Source organism: Caloenas nicobarica, chromosome 4, assembly GCF_036013445.1.
Source record: "Caloenas nicobarica isolate bCalNic1 chromosome 4, bCalNic1.hap1, whole genome shotgun sequence".
Taxonomy (NCBI): domain Eukaryota; kingdom Metazoa; phylum Chordata; class Aves; order Columbiformes; family Columbidae; genus Caloenas; species Caloenas nicobarica.
The window spans coordinates 51,799,564-51,815,347 of NC_088248.1; the positions used below are offsets into that span (position 1 = coordinate 51,799,564).

Here is a 15,784-nt window from a genome sequence, read left to right on the forward strand (position 1 = left end):
CCTACTGCTTCCCTACAGCCGAGCCCATGCCCTGTGAGTGCTCACTGCTCACTGCAGCCTGGAACAAGAAACACCTGAGCCAAAGCACCCACTGGTCACACACATTTTAAAGCCAGCTGGTGCAAAGCACACGGATACACCTAGATTTTGGGAGAGGGTTTGCATGGTGCTCCAAACTGTACAACTTGCCGTTTTCTTTTATTTTCACTGACGCGTTTTCGGGTAGATCCTGCCGTGTCTGATGTGCACCACCTTCTTACTTCAGCTTCTCGCCGCCCCGCACCTGCCCGGGGCGCAGAGGGCGCCCAGGACAGCGCTGCTGCCCCGGCGGGGCGGGGGCTCCAGCGCAGGGGTCGCCCCCGCCGCTTCCTCCGTGGCCGCCCCGCGGGGTTCCGCGCTCGGCGGGGCGGCGGGAGGAGGAGGCGCCGCCGCCGCCTCCCCGGGCCGGAGTGGGGCAGTGCGGTGCCTCCCTCTCGTCCTCCTTCCGCCTCCCTCCGCGCCCCCGGCGCCAGGGCTCCTTCCGCGGCGGCGGCCGGGACACGCAGGTAGGGCAGAGCCATCAGTCCCCGTAAAGAGACCGGGGGGGACAGTTTATTTCACCAGGCTGCCGGCCGGGGCTGCCCCGAGCGCAGGGAGCCGAGTCGGCGCCCCGCAGCAGCACCGGTCCGCGGGACGCAGCGGCTCCCGGTGTGGCGGGGCAGCCTGGCCGGGCGGGGCGGTGGGTCATGGAGCGCACCCCGGAGCGGCCGCTGTTGGCAACTTAAAGCGTGTGGACACTGCAAGAGTAGAGGTATTCCTTTCTCGACGTCTAAGCGCCACACGGGTCTGTAAGAGAGAGCTATGATGAAAAGCTGAGTTTTAAACCTTTGCTTAAAATTGCTATAATTTGTGTAACATAAAGGGTTGTGGCCCGGGTTGCCAAATCCATTTTAAATCTAATAGTTGCTGAGTATTTCCTTGTTTATGTGACTTTATTTTCTGAGTCTTTCCTTATATTCACGTTACTTTACTAAGACAGTTCCACCTCCTCTCAAGGCACAACTAGCCTTGTGCGTGAGTTCGTTCATTTTAATTTCTGCTGCTTTCCATCCCACAGCGTGGTTATCCTTTGGTGGTGGTGAATGCTCTTGTGTAGTCTTGTTCTGGGATACAGTGTACCTGCAGCTCATGCAGCAGGTGACTACATTTGCATGGTGCTTTACTACAGGCTTCTTTCTGCATCTCTGTAGGTTGGAACTGATAATTATTTGAACTGTAAACTGAGCTTTTAGTGTAAACATGGCCATGAGCTCTCTGCTTGGAATGACAGTGTACCTTACTGTGACAAATGCTAATCTGAAATACTTAATATTGTTTTGAGTCAAATAGGTGAGACTGTAGCTTTTATAGATGGAAAACTGACTGTAGCAGAAATACAGATAAAAAGGTGTCTTGCCAGTACTTGTTTCTGGAGCATTTGTTTTCATTTTAGAGTAGATGTTGCTGATGCTTTATCTGACTGTCTCACCTTTGGTATGATGTGGCTGCAGGGTGAAGCCTTGCTGTTTTAATTTCTCAGAACTCTCCAGTGACTTGAAGATGGGTTGTTACTTATGGCTGCCATATAAATGTTTAGGATATTTTAGGCCATCAGAAAGCAGCACCAGTACAAATAGGCTCCCAGTTACACCTGAGGGAGTACCCGGAGTGGTTTTGCACATGCTCCTCTTTCCTTTCAGCACACCAGCTGCGCTGCTGGGATCACACCACCTGTGCAGAAGGGGCCCTTTAGGCAGCCTAGTCTTGTTTCACAGGCACTGCTCTTATATGTGGGGAGGTAGCTCCTGAGCAGGGTGCTGCTCATAGCCTTTGGATGGTTATGGTTTGTAAGGGGATGACAGCAGGAAAAAGTTCATCTGCTATCAGACTCTCCTCTGATAGTCTTCATGTTTATATAAATTTTATTCTACATGTTTTAGCTATTGAGAAATTACAACTTATGACAAAATAATCACATTTATCTCTGCATTTAGTCCTCAATGAAACAGTGCTTTACATGTTTTGCTAAATGAATCTTATGAGTGTTTTGAACCAAATGATTTCTCTGTGAGCTTTCCTGCTGAAACCACTAAGAGCAGGGCAATGTGGTTGTATTTGGTACCTGCTTACTCCCTCCTTTTTCTTTTTTAATGAGATGATCTCACAAGTGTGAAAATCAAAAACAAAGATTTGGAGTTCATATAGTTAAAATATAGTGCCAGTTAGACCTCTGTTACGAAGTAACTCTAGTTCTCAGCTGCCAGACCTGATTTTATTAGCTCTTCAAAATTTGTAGGAGTACTACCTTTTTTTAAATGTTATTGTAGAATTTTAAAAACCTTTAAAATATTTTTAAAACATTGATTTTTGAGGCAGCTAGAATTATTACATTTTAATTATTAACTGTGGGCCCAGTACTGTGGTTTTGGCACTGCGGTGTATCCAGTAACCTGGCTGACTGCCTACAGTGGCTAAAAAGGGAGAAAAATAAAGTAGACCTGATGAAACGATATCAGCTCCATATTGTTTCATCTTGCCCTGAAACAACATTGTATTCAGAAATGCCTGATAGTGTGGTATCCTGTAATTAAAGTTAAAGTATCTGGGAAGTGGTTACTTTCACAGAATTGCTAGGAAGTACCAAGAAAAGTCTTCCCTTCTGCCAAATGTAGGTGCAGCCTGTTGTAGATGTAATTCCCTCTGTGTTGTGTTAGCTTATAAACTGGATATACAAGATAAGGTGCAGAATGGGGTAACTTTCATACAAATATTTATATCTCAAATATGCAAAACATTTTTTAGTTTTGTAGACAATGGAAGTCTGTACTTCCTGCTGTCAATGCAAAGATCATGGAAAAAGTGTCTTTAGCCCCTGTTAACCATTGACCTCCAAGATGTTTTTCTACTTTAGCTTGTTTTGACTTTTTTCAGTAACCTATTACCTTTTTACTGCTGAACTTGGAAGTGTGCTTTAAAAAAAGGCAAGTTTTTGTATGCTAAAGAATCAGCTGTAGTAGTCTATAATGGCTCTTCTGCAGAAATGGGATAAGAAAACAACAGTATAAAAAAGATACGGAAGCAGTAGTAGGGCAGAGTGGCATAAAGATTGGCATGAAGGAGGCCTGGGGTGGCGGGTTTTTTATTTCAAAGAACATATGTGCTTCTGAAGGACATTTACCACGTATTTTTGGATTTGTGCTACAGATATTTTTATTATGTAGATGCATCTATTTGTACAGAATTATCAATACTTTGGCTAAAAAGTGACAGTGATGGTCAGTCAGTTGTTGCACTGTGGAAGTTGGAGTGATGATGTTCATTAAATGACTTGCAGATACCCATAGCTTCCTCTGTTATACAAAATGCAAGGGAAGGACTCTCCTTACACTGATTGCAGCCTGACAGATCTCCTTTCAACTGCAGAGAGATTGGCCGCAAACCAGTGAAATTGCACCCAAGTTTTAACAAATGGTCAATCAGGTCTCAAGAAATGGGGTTTTTTGTTGACAGAGAGTGTTACATCTAAAGGTAAATCCCCAGTCTGCTCTGCTGGTCCTCAGGCAGAGGAGCGTTCTGCTCTCCTGCTTCTGCTCTGGTTTTCTAAGCGTGTTTTCTAAAGGAAAAAGCATTAGGAAAGAAAGTGGCACGTAGGCGAGGGAAGTCACAGTTTGGGTGAACATATGCCCTTTGTCTGGCGCAGCAGAAGAGGAACTGGGGAGCAGAGGCTTGTGATTGACCACTACCCCGTGGCCACTACAGCTCCGGCAGTTCTCAGTCATCCCCAGCCCTGGCTCAGCTGCGCAGGCCATGATTCAGAGTCAGGGAAAATGCCATGTGGGATAAATATTTGAGAAACAGACTTATTTTACATGTGGGAAGATGAGTCTTGTAGGAGGTGCTTTGCAGGCAGGCGAATGCGTTTTTACAATTTCCTAGATGCAGAGGTGGGATGGAATAAGAAGAGGTTGGTTCGTTGCATGCACCGTGAAGTGGCTGCTGTGTTCAAATGGGATCATGAAATCTCTGAGGGATTAACAGAAGCCTCCTGGGTATAGGTCTGTCCATCATGGGCAGGGTTTACTGTTCTTAGCAAGAATGACATTGCCTAAGAGAAGTCTTTGGTTTCAACAACACCTAAGCTTCTAGGAGGAAATGCACATTGCTGAAAAGATGTATCTTGTTTGGATGACTCTGTCCCGTGTTCTGGGTGGTTCAGTAAAGCCCGTGAGCAGCTCAGTGTGATCCAGCCTCAGTACTGCAGGCAGGAAAGATGATTTTGAGGAACCTGCCACAGAGGGATAAGTTGCTCTGGGAGAGCCTGAGCCTGTACGATGGCTGACATGTGAGAGCTGTTCCCCACCCGCTGCGGGACCCAGCTCTTGGTGATGGGAAGGAGAAGTGTTTGGCCGTGTTTGCAGTCACAGCCCCTCTTCTGATGCAAAGCAGTGACCTGCCAACTGGGCTGCCTAATTTCAGTTCTTACAGTGAAAATCCCATGCAACATTAAACAAATGCAGGAAAAAGGGCGGGGGGGAAAGCAACGTGCTGGGGTATGTGGGACCTGGGTGAATGCTTTCTTGGCAGCCCCACTTTTCCTCATTCATGTTTTGCTTAGCAGCAGATGTATGAATGAGTACCACTTTGCCATCTTCATGTATGCACAAGTAGGTCACAGCTGAGTTTCCTGTTGGGGGGTTTTTACTCAGCCCTGTGCCTGTTATGTGCCACGATCTGATTAAAGCGTATGAATGTTTTAGATCTAGGCCTTGTTTCCACTTGAATGTGTGGCAGAAAAAACTGGCTTTGGGTGGTACAGGAAGCGAGGTTCTTCCTTCTGAGCTGGTGTCTGGGCAGGACACTGGCACCCTGCCCTGCCAGAGAGCACACTGTTCGCTGTCATGTTATGCTGAGACCAATTCCTGACCAGTTATGTTCATTAAACAAAATAAGACTACTTTTTTTTTTTTTTCCCCTGCCCATCTCCAGGATAGCCACGTAACTCGCTATCAGACCCAGATGATGACTGTCCTTCAGTTTTAGCTGAATGTAGTATCCATTGTAACTCTGCACCAAGCAGCCCTGCGCAAAATTCTTTTTGTCGGGTTCTCTGTACTAGCCTGTGGGGTAGGCGAGATAACCACAATACATCAAATTCTTAGTGTGTTCAGGGCTGCTGCTTGTCCTGTGAATTATAGGATATCCTACAGCACAGGCTCAAGCTCTGTATTCTGTCAGAAAGAATAATTGTGTGTGTGTTTTCCCTGTCTCCCCTCTCCAATTATTAGCATATTTTCCCAGCTGAAATCATGAGCTGCAGCCATTCCCAGTGGCATGGTGTGAGGAAGAGAGAGGGCGCCTGTCCCACCTTGGGTTGTGTGACCCAGTTTGAGGGATGTGCTCTTAACATGTAAAGTGACTTGAGCTGAATGGACCACTTTTTCTGGCCCATGGGAGATCCTCTAAATTGGTAATCTTAAATATACTTTGGGATCTTTTGGAAGTAAAATTGCTACCTAAAATGTATCCAGCAAAGAAGCTTGAAAGAACTTTTTTTTTTTTTTTTTTTTTTTTTTTTTTTTTTTTTTTAACAAGAAGAAATCTAGCACTCAAGAGTGGCGGGTTCAAAACTGCCAGTGCAGTTTTGGTTCAGATTGCTTATGCATAATGCATTATGAGATATGTTTCATTATGTACCCACACATGGTTTTCTCTTCCAATTAAAGCCCTGTTTCATTCAAACGATGGCTGGTTGGGCTGTTGCGTTTTGCTTTGTCATGGTAGGACTTGAGGACTGAGTTGTCCCCAGCGCTGAAGGCTGGTGCCAGGCTTGCAGCTTAGGTGACCTGTCATTCATACTTAGTGGCGCTTGAGTGGAGTGGGTTCCGTTGTTGTGAGGAGGCATATTTAAAACTCTGGTGTGTCAGGTGAACTGTGAGGGTCTGTTTATGGGAGGGGATTTGGGGAGAACAACATGGTGAAAGGTGTGAGAGCAGAGGGCGGCTGGTGGGCTGTGGCTCTGCGTCAGGAGCTGCAGGCAGCTCTTCCACCATCGCAGTGTTTTTTCTCTTCCCACCAAGACACTCTCTCAAAACATGAGGGGGATTAGAGCTGCCTGATGTAAAAATGAAGTCATGGGCAAGAAGCAAATTTTCCTCAGTTTTGTTTAGTTACTTTTCTGGATCTCTTGAACTGAAACTAACTCTGAAAGTCAGGGTGAATAAGGCACTCCCCATGAAAGCCTGAAACCTACCCATGATGGACTATCCTATCTTTGCAGTGTCTTAACTTTACCCTTTGTAATTCTTACCTTAATGGGATGGGATTGTGGCAGCCCAACTTCTGGTGATGCCCTTTCTGTAGTATCCTTATGCCTTACTATAAATAACCAAGTGGATTAAGTGGAGTAAAACAGTATTAAGCATTGATGACTGTATCTCAAAGAGAGTTTAAGTTGAATACAGTTCCTTAAGATGCTAAATGTCTTGTGACACCTGACAAGTGCTGTCATACTCTGTTTAGCTTGCAACAGTTGAAACACCCGGACATCTGAGAACTGACATAAAGGGGAGCAGAGACAAGAAGCTGCTTTGCTAGAGATGCTCACTACCTTGCAGTGAGAAGAAAGAGAAAATACAAGACCACAGCAATGCCTCAGTTGTGTTTATTTTCAGATTCAGTGAGATTTCCCCCCCTTCCCCACCCCCCCCAAATTAATACTTATATTTTGACACAAGTAATTCTAAAGTCCTTTGGTGTTCCTTGATGCTTATGCTGCACTGCATATGAAGAAGAAACTTTTCAAGGTCACAGCCTGGATTTTCAGTCCTGTGTATGTGGAGACTTTATTAGTAAGCGGCTGAAATGCAAGTAGTAGTTTAACAATTTACCGGAACACTAGAAATTGTTTTAAGAGTAGAACTCTGTGGGATCCACCTCAGTAACTTCAGGCAAATAGGCCTCACTCTTCCAAGCATCTCTCCAGAATGTACCCAGCAGTGTGGATTCTACTTAGAGGTCATTGTCTGTTTGCGTGGTGGTTTTCTGTGTGTGCATAGGTTTTGTGTTGTGGGTTTTTTTAATTCTTATTTTTAATTTTATTTTTTAAATTTTATTTTTTAATAATCCCTATCATAACTTGCTAGTGGTACAGAGCAAAGCAGAAGCTGAAAAGTTTTAGTAGCTGATTAAAGAAAATGAAAGCTGCTGTGAAGTACAGTACTTCTAGTAGTATGTCAGGTAGACATGCACAAAGCATGGCAACATGAAATTTTGGTCTGGTAGCATTACTTCTACAATTTTGAGTGCAATTGAGTGGTAATACTTGCACCAAGAGAGCTGTGTTGTCCTACCCCAGTGAAGTGAGGGTGTGGTGTGATAGTGAGGGAATTTTGAGTTTATGTCAAATTTACCTTGTAACCCATCCAACATAACAGAGTAAGAGTCTGGAATCAGAAGATAAGGATGCTGACCTTGCCAATGCCACTGTTTTGGTATGCATAGCCCTGAATTGCCAGATGTGGGAACAGCAGAGGTTTTGGCTGAAATGTAAGCGGTCATTCCTTTTGGGTTCACTCTCTTGTGCTTGTTTCATAGCGGAAGGGATGTATCCTGGTGAAAATGGTGCAGGGGAAACTTGACAAACAGGAACTTGCAGTATTTCCTATCCCCCACTTGTTGCCTTGGGTTTTTCCTCGTGTATGGAAGGCAGTTTTGACCTATAACTTTGGAGGTATCAGCACTGTCTGTATGAGGGCAGTTGGGGCTAGTCAGCCACTCAGTAGATGCAGAAAAGCAACAATTATCAGGTAGCCTTGTAATACTACCTCAGAATAAAGACTTTGAGGGGAAATACACCCATTAGCCAACGTAGACGCCAGCATGTGAGTTCTGGCCAGTAGTTCATCATCCGAGTCAACTTCACAGCTTTGTCTTCAGCTGAAATTTCCCTGTTTATTCTTGAAGTATTTCCTTCTGTGTAGCTTCTGCGTAGTCTAGCGGGTGCTTGTTTCTGTCTGTATTTAAACCAGTTATTAATAGAAGTGTATATTTTTCTTACTAATGGCCCTGTTAATTAATGTGTTTAAACATAGTGTATTTTCTGGAATATTTGGTTTACATTAAACAATCATTACAATGAGGAAAAAAAAAAGCATGTTATATAATTCGTATTTATTCCTACCATCTTACCACATAGCATATGGGTAAGATAATAGCAATATATTCTAAAAGATCTGGGCTAAGTCTTTTTCATGCCTGATTTTGTTAAAAGCATAATGCAGGCGTTCAGATGTTGGAATTGGTCCTGGTGGAGGGTACAGGGCATGCAGGAGCTGTGCTTAATATCTTGCTCACAAGTCCAACTCTTGCCTCAACTGAACTAGTCAGTGAAACTTCATTATTGAACTTCAATCTTACAGCTTGTTACTGAGGTATTCTTCATAGGCTGTCTGAAAAGCAACTAAAAGATTAACTTAAAAGAGGATATGATTTTATTAAGCTTATTCTCTTTTTAGAGAGAGAACAGTTGGTTTTGTGCCTACAATGGGGGTGTTAACAGCCATTCATATGAAATAGACAGAAACTCTGTTGGCATCTACTCTATGTGAATGACATAGAAAGGTGGATGCTTGATAAAAGATACAAACAAGATCGTGATTTTTAGCAATATGGAGGGTAGACTGTGGTCTTCAACAACCCAGGAAAAAGTAACAGGACTTCAGGACTTCCTCGCAGCTCTTCCCAGCCATATGCTTAATTTATGATCATGCAGTCCTTAGCTGGAAGGTAGCCAGTTTATTATAAGTGGGTCTGGACTAGTTTTCCCACAAGCCATCCCTTTGCCCTGAGGCTCAAGGATGCATGTATAGCTGTCGTTCTATTGATACTAAAGCACTCAGCTGGCTTTTATGTTGCAGCTGCTACAAGTTTTTATCCATTTTGGGAAGTAATATAGCTTCCATATAGCTGCAAAGGGGGAAAAAAAAAAAGAATATATTGAGGATATCACTGAAGAAGTGATAAAAGAATTTATACCTGAATTCTGATGAGACAGTTCCATCTGACTAAAGAAAATCTGATGACTGAAATAATCTTAGAAAACAAAAAATAAGGAGCTACATCCTGCATTTTCAGAAATGGTAATTCCCCCCAAAAGTAAGAAGTTTATTTACATTTCCTGCGAATAAAGTGTAAGTGCAAAAAGCAGGTGACCGGTTGCTAGGTAAACAGCTTGCTTCTTTAGCAATATGCAGCAAATATATACTTGATGTTTGCAGGCTGTCGTAAAATGCTGTTTTGATTCAATTCAGTTTTAAGGAACTTCTCCAAATAAACTCATCTCACTAATTGTACTGCTGGCTGGCACATTGTGAGGGTGAACTGCCTTTCTGAGTACTGGCGAATCATTGTTCCTGGTCTAGCAGAGTTCTGATGGGTGGCATAGTCTGGGCTTTTGTAACTAGAAGCTGGCTTTTGAAGGTGGATTTCAAAACCTGTGTATCCATACCACTGGATTTCCTGCAGGCATTTGAGGACATTATAGGTGCTTCATGACCCTCTATGCTTCTACACATTCAAGGCATATCACGTCATTTAAGTGTAGCTTGGGACAGAGAGTGGTTGAGGTGAAGTCATAATTGATGCTTCCACTTCTACATACCTCTTGTGAGATATGAAAAAATATTTTTAATTCATAAAGCCTTTATCAAATGACAGCCAAATAGAGTGCAGTGAGAGAAGCTAGCAGCAAGGCAGCTAGGACTGCAGGCGTGTGCAGCAGAATCTGCACCCGAAGGAATAATTCTGGAGAAGCAATGTTCAGTGCTGCAAGTGCAGGGTCCTGCTTTTCTGCTGTCGGGAGCAAAGCCAGGATTTCTGTGACTTCAGCTGTGCCATGTAGATGTACCAGAGGCACTTTGCTGTGGCAGAGAACAGACAGCTTCCTTAGGAGTATTTTAGGTTTGCCTATTGCTGGCAAAGCATGTGCAAGCCAGAAAAGCTTTTCTTCAGCTACTAATTAAGCTTTCTTGGTAGATTTTAAGGTGATCACAGGTAATGATCTAGAAGGCAGGGTGTTGCTTTTATGTGTTGAAATACTGAATGGGCTTTGGACCAGAGGGGAGGTGGTGCTGGATAGTTAATAGGTGGCTTATTTCTGCCACTCTTAACTTTAAGAGGTAAGTCAGCCCAATGGTGCAAAACAGAACTGTGATCACATTCAAGTTAGTGCAAAGTTCATTGTGTTGGTTTCAGTTACTTGGCATGTACACTGGCAGAGCAGAGAGAGTTAACTTTAGGAGTTGGAGAACAAGTAGTTCTCTAACTTTAGTAGTTGTAGAACAAGGAGTTGTTCAGGGGAAAAAGTTCATCTTAGAGTGTTTGGAAAGAGAAGTAACTGAGGAAGTATTACTCATTCCCTGTGTGTAAAGCAAGTAATAATCTGTATGTATTGCAGTATTTTAGTTGGACCATGTGAAGAGGATGTCTTGAATACTGAAATAAATTAAGCTTATTTTGTGGTATAATACATCATGTGGTTACCTGAGATTGTATAGCATTTGGAAAAACAAACTCCGGCTATGAAGAAACAGAATGAAAATGACTACTAATTAAAAAACCGATAGCCTCAGGCACTGTTGACTTTTTTTTTTCTTCTCCATAGATTTGCTTTGCTTTTCTTACATTTGCAGTTTTGTGTACAATAGTAATTGACCTACCACTTAATGGTGAGCTTTAGGATTCCCAGAGTTAGGTTCCATGTCTGAGTTAACAGAACATTTATTTTTCCAGCCCCCTAGATCTCCAGCTTCCTGGAGAAGTAGGAAAAGCTTCTGCACAAGCATCACCCATTTCCTTTGCCAATCTCATCTTCGCCTGTTTCTTTAGTAAGTGGGTGTTACTGTTTCTCTTCTGACCTTACTGGCAGGGTTTTCAGAAGAAGGCTGAGGCAGCAGTTGTGCTTTGCCAAATGTCCACCTGGTGTCACAGGACCAGCAGGGGACTGGTGGAGTATCCTTGGTCTGTGTGAAATTGAAGTAGACTCTGAGCTGAGCTTCTGCTCCTGCAGATCAGTGTCCTGCTGATTTGGAGGCAGTTTTTCCATTTTTCTCTCTAACCTTGCTTTGAAAATAATTGCCAGAACAAAGAGGACTGTCTCCTTTTGAGGGGACATGTAAGAAGGGCCAGTGTGCCACATCCTACTGCCCAGTTCAGGCCCTGACCTTCCATTTCTGTTTTTGCTTTACCTTTTACCTCTTCTCTGTCAGCTGAGGACCAGTTACATTTGTGCAAGTAAACCAAATTAACATTCTTCACTGGGCCTTTATGCTGCAGGAGTGAAAAAGCAAATCTCTCTATGGTCTATGTCATCTGGCCAGCTGTGGTCAAACTCCTCGCAGCATCCTGAAGTCCTGGTGTTGGCCCCACAGCTGGTAAGAAGAGCTGCTGTATCTCAGCAGAAAATTAGGTTTCACATTTTATTGCACTTTATAAGTGGTATTTAGAAGTAAACCTGAGCAGCTAAGTTCGAACCTGGGAAAATCTGCTATGTCCCTTCTACAGGTTCATATCAAACATCGGTACAAAAAAATATTAGTCAGGCTTAGATTTGGTTCTTATCTCACTCAAAAACCAGAAATCCACTCTCAAAAATAAATCTTTGAAAATAATTTTTTTTTACTGCTGCCTTTAATTTTAGTGTTCCTTTGCCTGAATCAGATGTGTGCTAATTAAAATGTAGCTATTTTTTTCACATGTTGTTTTGCTGGCTGTTGCAGGAGGTTTTGTCAGAAGGCTCAGCTGGGGATAAGTTTATTTTCTTGTAAAAGTTTGGTCTACCTGTGTGCTAAGACCACCAAATATGCAAAGCTCTTGCCTGGAAGCTGTGTGAATGCAGTAAACCCTGCTGACAGACAGGCCATTTTAATTTGTCAGACTGCATATAGTTTCTGGTGAGCCCAAAACCGCAGGCTCTCAGAAGAGTTCAGTTCTACCTGCAGGAGACTTCAGATTGGGTTTCTTCTGTGGGAAGCACTGTTCGGTTGTGGTAAGTCACCTTGAAAGCTTTTCATAGTCTACAGCAAAAATAAGGTGGAAACTTCGGATGCTGGAGTGGAATTGAACAATAGAAGCTAATGCTAATAGCATTATTATGGAAATATATGTAGCAGTTAATGGTTGCTATTGGGTTGAGCAGAAGGTGATGCAAAGTCATGTGTTATATGTGGTTACAGAAATATCTAATTTTCTCAAGTCTAAAAAAAGCTAGACTGGCAGAGTATTTGAGATTCTTTTACTGTTAAAGGTTTCCTGGGTATGGCTTTGCATATGTCTTTAATTTCCATGAATATGATGAATTGCAACTACTCTGTGTATGTCTATACATACTGTGTATGCATATAAAGACCTCTTCCCCCCAACAACATAAACCATCAGCTTTTCATGTCATATTATTATTACTCTGTGTGAGAAAATGGGGGTGGATGAAGACAGGGTTAAACTTTAATCTGTATAGATGATGGTGAAGAACAAGAAAGACTTTTCACAAGCATTGAAAGAGCAGCAAAAACACGGGTTTGGAGATGTTACAACAGTACTGACACTTTGCAGGGAATAGATACAGTAGGAGAACATATTCACATTCAGAAAAATTTGCAACTCTTGGGTGATGACTTTTGCTTATCTTTAGTATAAAAATTAAGACAACTTTCCAGTCTTTGAAATCGCAAGATGACCTCCTACCTTTTGACTAACAAAACAATTGTGGGAAGTTGAGGGTAGGAAGTAAGCTGTGAAAAGTTTTGGATTTTGCTACTTTAACTGAAGTACCTTGCTGTTGATGCCCGACTTTCCCAACTTCCCAACAAGTTTCAGCTTTATTTTATTCCAGCAAAGAACATTACCAGTGCTAAACAGGTTTTTTGATCTGAGTAAACTGAAGGCAAAATAGTCAGTGCAAGTCTACAGGTATTCCAGAGCTTTTATGTGGGGAAAAATAAGAAAAGCTACAGATACTCAGCTCTAGATGAATGAAGAAAAATACAAGTTGCTGAGGACAGTGAAAGGACTGATCAGTCCATACTTTGTGTGGTATCCCATAGTGTTGCTAACTCAGCAGTAAATAATTTAAATTAAAAAAAATGCCCACGTCAACATATCTTCTACGTCATGTAATTTTTGTTTCATAAAGCACAGGTTCCTTTCCAAAATAATTTATTCGTGAGGGAATTGAAGAAGGTGTACTATGAAGCTGTGGAAAGATAACTTAGTAATTGGAGTGTATTGCTTACAGGAGGTCATGACAAAGAGCAATCGCTGCATTTACAAGCGATTTGGAGACATGTACATGTCATTCTCTTAAAACTAAACTCATCATTGTAAGGGGAAAGAAACCCTCTTGCTGGTCATACCATTTTTCCCTGAGCTGTTCTGTCCACTTTTGCTCTACTTCTCTTTTGTGATGGTTAACGAGTTGATGATTCAGTTTGGTGTGATGAACCACCTTGATGCCAGCTGATGCAGTCTAAGAGAGATCGTCACTTTTTCAGCATTCTTTTCTTCACTTACTCTGGATACCAAGTTATAATGCTGAAAGGAAACAAATGCTTGTATTTTGTAAAATACAGTAGCCTGTTTCTAAGGAATTTTGGAAAACCTGTCCTGGTTGCAATGAAATGCTCCTCCTGTGTGGTTTTCAGTTGAACAAAGGATATTTTACAACATCACACGGTTATCTTGGTGAATCTCCTATCACTGTGTTACTCCCTAGACTGTTTACTTTTTAACTTAAATTTAGTGGAGATAAATATGAATTTTATTTTCACAGGATCTGATTATATACAAAATAAGCCAATTATTCTTTGGCTGACTTTCAGAGACTAGGGTTTTGCAAATATTTGGGTATAATTTTTAAATTGATTCAAAAGTAGTCCCCCAAAATTGCATTTCCTTCAGTTAAAAAAAAAAAAAAAAAAAAAAAGACAAGCTTGCATATGATGGAATTGGTTTCTGAGAGTCTGCTTAAAAAAAAAAGGCTAAATCCAAGGTGGGTTTGTTTTGGGTTTTTTGTGTGGTGGTGGTGGTGGTTTTTTTGGTTGGTTGTTTGTGGTGGTTTTTTTACTTCTCCTTTTTCTGGCATATGATAACTTTCAGATATTATTACTGTATTTTTTTTCCCCCCTCAATTCCAATTTAAAAATTGTGACAGATTATGCTGAAGTATATTTTTCTGTATTTCTGTGAAATTTACCATTTGAACAGGGATTAATAACAGTTGTCTTTTTATTTTTCGGAGTTTGAAACTGCAACCTTAGATGTGGGGCAAAAAGACTGCTACCATTTAAAGCACAAGAGCAGATTTTGCAATCCTTGTTTACACTGAGTAATAATTATTCAAATAAATCTATGCTGGATACCCATGTAAGTAACTATTCACGTGTAACTGTTTGTAGTTTCATGATAAAGCAACAGCAGCTTCAGCAGAAAACCCAGGGTGAGGAGTTCTCCTTTTCTTCTTCCTTCTGCACTGTTTTTTTTTTTCTGCTCTACCCAGAGCTGCAGCATGCTGCCTAGTCATTTACCCCACTGCAGCTGTTTGTAGGGAGTCATTATGAACTTGATCAGAAAATTGACTTAGTTAATTAAAAAAAAAATATTCTGGAAGAGTTACAAGTTTGAGTCAGAGTTACACGGCACCAATGGCATACTTTAAATTGACATTTTTTTTTAAAATAAATCCATAAATCCATGGGTCCAGATGGGATGCACCCGCAGAGGCTGATGGAGCTGGCTGAAGTCATTGCTAGACCACTGTCCATCATCTTTGCCAAGTCTTGGGAAATGGGAGAGGTGCCTGAGGACTGGAGGAAAGCAGATGTCACTCCAGTCTTCAAGAAGGGCAAGAAGGAGGACTCGGGTAACTATAAACCGGTCAGCCTCACCTCCATCCCTGGGAAAGTGATGGAACAACTTATCCTTGGTGCCATCTTAAGGCATATCAAGGATAAGAGGGTCATTAGGGGCAGTCAGTGTGGCTTCACCAAGGGGAAGTTGTGCTTGACCAACCTCATAGCCTTTTATGAAGACATAACAAGGTGGATAGATGATGGCAGAGCAGTGGATGTGGTCTACCTTGACTTCAGTAAAGCATTTGACGCAGTCTCCCACAGCATCCTTGCTACTTAACTGAGGAAGTGTGGTCTGGATGATCGGATAGTGAGGTGGACTGTTAAATGGCTGAAGGAAAGAAGCCAGAGAGTTGTGGTCAATGAGGCAGAGTCTAGTTGGATGCCTGTATCTAGTGGAGTGCCTCAAGGGTCAGTACTGGGACCAGTATTATTCAGTATATTCATTAATGACTCGGATGAGGGAATTGAGTGTACTATCAGCAAGTTTGCTGATGACACCAAGCTGGGAGGAGCGGCTGACACGCCTGAGGGCTGTGCTGCCATCCAGCGAGACCTGGACAGGCTGGAGAGTTGGGCGGGGAAAAATTTAATGAAATATAACAAGGGCAAGTGTAGAGTCTTGCATCTGGGCAGGAACAACCCCAGGCTCCAGTATAGGTTGGGGAATGACCTGTTGGAGAGTAGTGTAGGGGAAAGGGACCTGGGGGTCCTGGTGGACAGCAGGATGAGCATGAGCCAGCACTGTGCCCTTGTGGCCAAGAAGGCCAATGGCATCCTGGGGTGTATTAGAAGGGGGGTGGTTAGTAGGTCGAGAGAGGTTCTCCTTCCCTTCTACTCTGCCCTGGTGAGACTGCATCTGGATT

At 42.5% G+C, this 15,784-nt stretch overlaps 1 protein-coding gene across 2 annotated transcripts in view; it reads left to right on the forward strand.

The window, feature by feature from the left end:
- The first annotated feature begins 460 nt into the window (after positions 1-460).
- TEC (tec protein tyrosine kinase) overlaps positions 461-15,784 on the forward strand; it is a 53,022-nt gene continuing 37,698 nt past the window's right edge. The window contains exon 1 of one of the 2 annotated variants that reach the window (XM_065633301.1): positions 461-545. The gene's annotated coding sequence lies outside the window, so the exon portion shown is untranslated. Of the gene's footprint in view, positions 546-710; positions 791-15,784 lie in introns of those variants that run through there. The other variant, XM_065633302.1, reaches the window with a different exon arrangement.